Raw genomic sequence first — 7513 nt, forward strand, 5'->3', positions numbered from 1 at the left:
TCATGTGTGTTCACCAAAATGTGATTAATGATGATGTTCAACCTAGTTTAGCTAATGATGGCTCTAATGAGCCCGATGCTATGGATCAGATTGTAAAGTCGGTGGTATGTTGCACCTTCAACCATTGTTTAAAGGGGGTTGTGGTTGATGAATGCGCGGCCCGTTTGATTAATCATCCAGGTCAACGGGGTCACACATGCCTAGTTGTCGGGTGCGCGGATGGGTACTGTGGTGTCTCTGGGGGAAAGTTTATGTAAATGAAAGTAGTACTCACACCACACTTTTCTTTCCTGAGTTTCGTGGCTTTTCTTCCTCCAACTATCTTCCAAATACAGTCCGTAATCCGTTCCCTTAATCCTGATCCGATCCGAGTTCCAAAAGTCCGTAATAAAGCCAATCCGCGATGTATCCTTATCCAGTGTCCGTAATCCAAAAACCATAAACCTTTTCTCCTTTCAGTAGTCCGTTATTCTTTAGCCCGATCTTTAACATACACCTCTTTCCTCTCTTTTCCTCCAAACCGCATTCACCTTATCGGCTTCCGCCCTGTTCACTGCCTCCGGGGCACTTATATTTTGGTTCCTGATGTGGCTCAGCTGTGTCTCATTGTTTCTCAGGGTAGACCCTTTCCATGTACCGGTCAGCTGATTCTTTTTGGCAGCCATTTTGCTAAGGTCCATATCTAGTATTTTAAGTAGGTCATTCCGAAAATACCTGTTATGAATGACCCTTCCCCTGGTCATGTTACAGTACAAAGATGTGTTGTTTGCCGCATTAGAAATTTATAAGTGTCTCAGTTTAGCCCGAATTTTATCGGCTGTTCTGTACATCGCCAGTGGCCTGGGTGCCTATACTTTTACAGATGATACTGAGCGGAGTATAAAGCACTTGCTGAGAAAAATAATTGACGACCGCTCGCCATATGAGTATGTACGCTCCTTACTTGTAAAGGTAGATGGAAAAATACTACACGTGACTTTTGGTGCGTTGCAAAACTTATTTTATACTTATTTATACATATTTTTACAGAAAAGAAAAAAGATCTATGTAAAACCAGGGCTGTGAAATACTCGCAATGTGAATAGAGCTTTCACTCTGTTTTACAGACACAGGTGTGCCATCGTGAGAAGAATGAAAAATTTCGAATGTATACGTAAGAATTCTTACAAAAAGTGCTTTATACTCTTCTTTCTGCAAAGCTTGAAATGAAAATCAATTAACTGAATACTAATGTCCTTGAATTTGTTAAAGAGATAGATGTGCATGTAAAGAACATGAGTGAAATTACTGCGATTCTGATGTTTTCAGATCAGAAACTGAAGCCTGGCGGATTCAGCGGTGTGTATTCCAAAATACAACGTATTTTACATAGAACCTGTGGTAACACCGTCCCTCTGATCACTCAGGCTAATTTATTTTCTCTGTTAGGGTCGCCCAGTTCGGTGTTCACGGCTATAGAAATGGCGAGAGAAAGGGCGTTATGAATGCTTTTTCAGATGCTGCTGAGTTTCTGAACAATGTTGGGGCGATAGCTACAACTAATTTTCTGCACCAACATTTAATTGGCGATTGCAAGCAGTAGTCTGTAATGTGTGTGAAAAGTTTAAAAGTGTATACTGGGATGTTTCTGTAATTTAAAACCTACTGATGAAATAAAGTGGTTCACATTTCACATGCTATTTGTCCTGCGAGTTCTTTCTGTGACACTTTACTCAGTCAGTCAGTCAGTCAGTGTGTGTGTGTGTGTGTGTGTGTGTGTGTGCGCGTGTGTGTGTGTGTGCTCACATCCCGGAAACTCGCGGCCCTCACCAGACTTCCCACACCGCCGATTCCCTAGGGTTATAATAGATTGCATTCAAACCTGCAGCAGACATTATCACCTTCCATCCCTCATCGCTAATACGCGCTTTCACACACTTATTTATAAATCGAAGGGGATGCGGTGGTGGGCATTTGGACCCTGAGGCCTGGGGCTTCTAGGGGTGGAAGGCGGGACAACAACACTCATTATGACACACCATTGGCTCTCGAGGGGGCGGGACATCCGCCCATAACATTGCACCATTGGCCGATAAGGGGGCAGGACATCTGCCCATGGCGGCCTCCCATTGGCTGAAAAAGGGGGCGTGGTACCTGTCAAAATGTTTGATGAAAGGTGTCGCTTTATTCTACTCCCGGGCCAAAAACAGCCCTCGGATCATCAACTCAATGAGGAACTCCCAGTCTCACAACTGCATTCCCTCGGTGCTTCCCTACCACCCTAACCCAATTTCTATCCCCAGGACCATCATTAACAATGACTACATTTTACAGGACGATCCCTCCATTGGTACTCTTTTTTCCGACCGCCCAATCATCTCTTATCGCTGACCACTACATAAGCTTCTTGTTCACAGCTCCCTCACACTCAGCACCTTCCCCTGCAATAGCACTCGCTGCATCACTGGCAAATACATATCTAACGACATTCAGGGCATCACAGGACAATTCCAGATAACCCTAACAACATCCTGTATCTCATTTACTGTATCTCTTGCAAAAAATGCCCAGCTATCTACATTTGGGAAACCGAAAGGAGACTAGGAGAATGCTTCAGAGAACATATTAGGGCTGGGAAGGTTAAAGATTTCTCCAAGCCCATAGTTTTTCTTTTCACCTCAAATAGCCAGGATCTCTCAATGACTGACTTATTTTAATGTAATCTTCTCTATTCTCTTGCAGGTTTTGACTTCACACCTTTCTTCACCTCTCTCCATTTTGCACTTCCTGTGTGGCCTCTCTGCTGCTCCTGCCTCCTCCCCTCTCCCAGCTTTTGTTCTTCTGTGCTATTTAATCTTTGTAATCTGCCCTGTCTTTCTCACACCTGAAGAAGGCTTCACAGCCGAAACATTGAGTTTTCTCTCTTCTCTTTTCAGTATGGAATAAACCTATTACTTGTTCCTTTGCAGACTACACATGCTGACATAGTTTAGTTCAGGTGGGTAGCTGCTTCAAAATACATTTGTAAATGTCAATTTAAAACTGTAAAAATAGTAAGATTGTAACTCCACTTTAAAACGTGGCAAGAAATAGACACATGGCAGGCTACACTCTGGAAAGGACACCAGTCCATCCCAGGGCAAAGATATAAAAAATAAACATATAGGCAGCACATATCAAGCCTTACAAGAAATCATTAACAGCCTCAACACACACCACAGGTCCATTAAACTCAAATACACCAAGCATGGTAGCCTGATAGACTTCCTAGACACCACCACATACAAGGTTTCTTCCTTCAACAACACAGACAAACTGGACATCAAGGTATTTTTCAAAGACGCATTCACACGGCTTACTGCACAAGGATAGCTTCCACCCAAAACATACTTTAAAAGGACTGGTAAAATCACAACTCCTACACTTCCACAAAATCTGTACACAACAACAAGACTTTGAGGAAGCCAAATACACACTCTTCCAAGCTTTATGCCAGAGAAGATACACACAAAGTTTCCTCAAAAATGTGGTACAAACATTTCTAAATAGAAAAACTCCAGATGACAGAAAAATACCCCTCAACACATCATATTCTCAACTCAGCATAAAAAACAACCAAAAACCATGATATTAGAAAACACAAACATACTAAGGGAGCACAAAATCATATCTGCACACAGAAAAAAACAAAAACCTTCAGCATTAATTAGTCCAAAGCAAGCTAAAACCTGTACAAAACAGATCATATACACCAAGAGCCAAACATTTCATAACAGAAAACAATGATCCAAAACAAAGAAACTAAAGAAATCTTCCAGTTGCAAAGGGCACTCTCAGAAAACATCAATAACGCCATCTACAGCATCCAGTGCAAAAAGTGCGGGGTGACCTATGTGGGGGGAACGGGTAATTCCATCCGAACCCAGCTGACACAACACAGGTACATCAGGAACCACGGGACTGGAAAGCAACCCCAACTGGACAGAGATTGAAAGAAAGAAAAAGGAAAGGGAGTGGATCAAAAGACTTATTACTATCTTTACACAAGACCTGAACATCAGAAAAACCGGGAGGGTTTTAGTCGTTGGAAGGAGAGTGCTCTCCTTGTCCCAGATGGTCCCCTCTCGGATAAAATCTGGGAGAAGGAGCTTTGTTCCCCTCTCCTAACTAGCCAGATCCTACAGGGACTGGAACTCTTCACCATACTAACACGCAACAAACAGAAGAATAACTGAAACCAATCAGCTATGGAAACTCGCACAGCTTGCACAGTCCTACTAGGGAGGAAAACAAAAGACCCTGATTGCCTATTGAGATGTTAATGGTCCATGCATAATCCCCACCAGGGAAAGCAGAAACCCATTCACCAACTGAAACTGCACCTACTCATACAGAAACGTACAGAAGGAACACAGACCATAGGATACAAACTAGCCCCCTAGGAGGAACTACAACACACTGCCCCTTACAAAACAGGATAAAAACAGGCCAGCATGGACACAGTGTTCCAGAACAATGCCTGAAGAAGACCCAGGCAGAAACATAGCGACACACAGAAAGGCAAGATTGTCTTCCTATGGAGCCACAGATTCTACAGAGGTAAAGCTGCCTAACAGTGGAAACCTAATGGTGTCAACGAAGCTTTAGGCATTTAAATGGTAAGTATGGATCAATCCAGAGTTGACAACGCACGCAACCGTACGGTCACCCTCCACACTGCCTACACAACAAACATGTCAAACAGACAGGATACCTTCCAACAAGGAACCAGGATCATCTACAAAATGATCCAAACAGTCCACCATTTACAAAACACAGCAGTTTTATTGGACGGGAGAACCGAGCACCCGCCAGCCTACGACGGAAGACCGAGGAACTCATAAAACCTGCCAAGCCACCCAAACTCACATATTTGAAGCTGGTAAGCAATGCCAAAAATTGGCTTCACACCACACTGCAGATCCTCGAAGAGCGCTACGAGGAAAATCTGTCATACAACTAGAGGATCTTGAGCTTCCCCACTGGGAGGAAGCTTTCACACTTGCTTCCAACTGATCAAAGAAACATTATGGGAGGAAATTGCAGAACACCACCTTTGGACCCTACAGTACACAAGCTATCAATACTGGGTTAGGGAAGGACACTCGGGCAGACCAAATTATCACAGCAGTTTTTAAATTCTACAACGACTTCTACTGGAAAGACTGCGAACAAGACCAAGTAAGAGTTAAGTTGTTTTATAAAGTCATTATTTTAGAGCAAGGTATAATTCTGATAAAAATACAATAAACAATATGGTGAAGCTATTGGAGAGAAAATTAAGGCTCGGTTAAGAAACTGAAACAGTCTTGACTTGTTCCTTTACACAAAAGTTATTTATTTTCAAAAGAGACCCATGAGGATTCCTCTGGTGTGCAAGACCTGCCTGAAGACATTTGACCAGTTTCCTCTTCACCTAAAGAGGGTGTGTATGAAATGAGCCTCAGCAGAGGACATCAGCAAGGTCCTTCTCCAGGCCAGGAAGGACTTGTTGAATCACCTGAGGAATGGGCAGGTCGGGGATTGCAAGAGCATAGGGCTCATGTGTGGTGAGAATGTGAGACTGGCGGAGTCCATGGACTGTTTTATGTGGAATCCTGAGGACACATCAGCAAGGTAAGATATTTATAATTTATAAGGGTTCTTCTGTTTCATTTCTAACCTTTACCTTTATGTAAGGGTATGTTAAAATGATATACCAGTGGTCCAGATGCCCTGAGCAAGAGGCTGCTGTCGAGGAGGAAGAGATGCCAGAGACTGAAGTGGAAGAGGAAGGGGAAGATGTGAGTTCTGGAGAACTTTCTATTTTTTCCAAATGTATCTTTTGTTTTATACTTGTATTCTAGTTTGTCTTAGAAGTAAAAATGTTTAAATGTGTATTTTGTATTCCTACTGTCCCCCCAGTTCTTATAAAGCCATCAGCAGGCTCTCAGGAAGACGGTGACCCAGGCTGGACTGGACAGAATTCACTCCCTGGATGCTCCTCACCTGGCTGGGTTTAAACAGGACCTTACCAAGGATCTTGGAGTGGCAGATTGCTCTCAGGAGGTATTTATTTTTAAAGGCATTTAAAATTGAGCAGTGATATTTCCATAGCACATGTTTTTCTCCTTAGCTTAAAATTCACCCATGTGAAATCTCAGCCATAAACATAGTGACTCTACATTTGTCAGGTAGAAAATGTTTCCAGATTCCTCTTTTTATGGATCCATCTGCATCTTCCTTAAACTTTGTAAAGGGCCTATCCAAAACAACAATTATTGTAACCAAATGAAGACCACTGGACTGTCTCACCAAATCATTGCTAATTATATTAAGAACATAAACCATTTTCCGGGCTACATCCTAAATGATATCAGTGTGAAAGTAGAGGATCCCAGCCTGGCTAACCTCATCATCAACTTCCAAAGTATCCTAAAGGATATTCAGAAGAAGAACAGTAAGAATGTTGCCAAGAGATTACTAAAAATAGGTCATTTTCATTTTAAAACTTCTTTCAGTTGTACTTTTAATTTGAATACAAAAAAAAGTTGATGAGTATTAATTTCTCCCACAGATATAGACAGTTGCAGAGTCCAGAACCAAGTACGAAGGAATGCTGGAAGGTGTTGATGGTTGCAAAGAGAGATGTGTTGCACAGACTGGGCAAGACATCACCTTGCCTGAGCAGCTTCTTGTACTGTATTTCCTGCAGGCCTTTCTCCAGCTGAAGCACCTGTAGCACCCAGGGGTGGTAAAGAACATGACAGTAAGAATACTTTCATACAACAAAAGTAAGAAATTACATATATAGGATTTTTACAGTTTGGTGTATTCATTTTTATTTTCTCGCTATTACAGGTTGAGGAATGGGTGCAAAGAAAGTGTTGTTTCAACAAGTGGGCACGAAAATGGTCATAATTCCTGTTAAAGAGCACAAAACCTCAAACAACAGCTGGCTTCCTTTGCATTGAGTGAAGAAGAGGAACATGCAAGTTGATGGCTACATTGATATACCCATCCACTCAATTCAGGGTTGTGGTAGAACTGGAACCATCCTGGCAAGCAGTGGATGCAAAGTACTGTATCACCCATAATGTGACACCAGTCCATCACAGGACTCACTCACACCATGGCCAATTTTCATAGAAGCCAATTCAAATCCATGTTAATACTGAAGAAAGATGTGAAGACGGGTGTTTGAATTTAATCCTTTCTGTATACGGTTTAGACTTCTAAGTCACAAGCTGGGGTTTATGGCAGGAAAGGGGGTTAACTAATAAGGATTGCAGATGCAAGCTAGGAACCCCCCTGGGTGTAATCTTAAACTGACCATTTGGCCAGACATCGTAAACTGGCCAAATACCATGAACCCCCCTCTTTACCATCAGACCGAGTGACGTCAGAAACGGAGAAGAAGACACTATATAACCCAAAAGTTTGTACCAGTACGGGGAACAATACTTCGGTTTTGTTGTTTCTTGCGGGAAACAAGACTTTGGCTTTATTGTTCCTT

Source organism: Atractosteus spatula, assembly GCF_055471065.1.
Source record: "Atractosteus spatula isolate fAtrSpa1 chromosome 10 unlocalized genomic scaffold, fAtrSpa1.hap1 SUPER_10_unloc_3, whole genome shotgun sequence".
NCBI classification, from domain to species: domain Eukaryota; kingdom Metazoa; phylum Chordata; class Actinopteri; order Semionotiformes; family Lepisosteidae; genus Atractosteus; species Atractosteus spatula.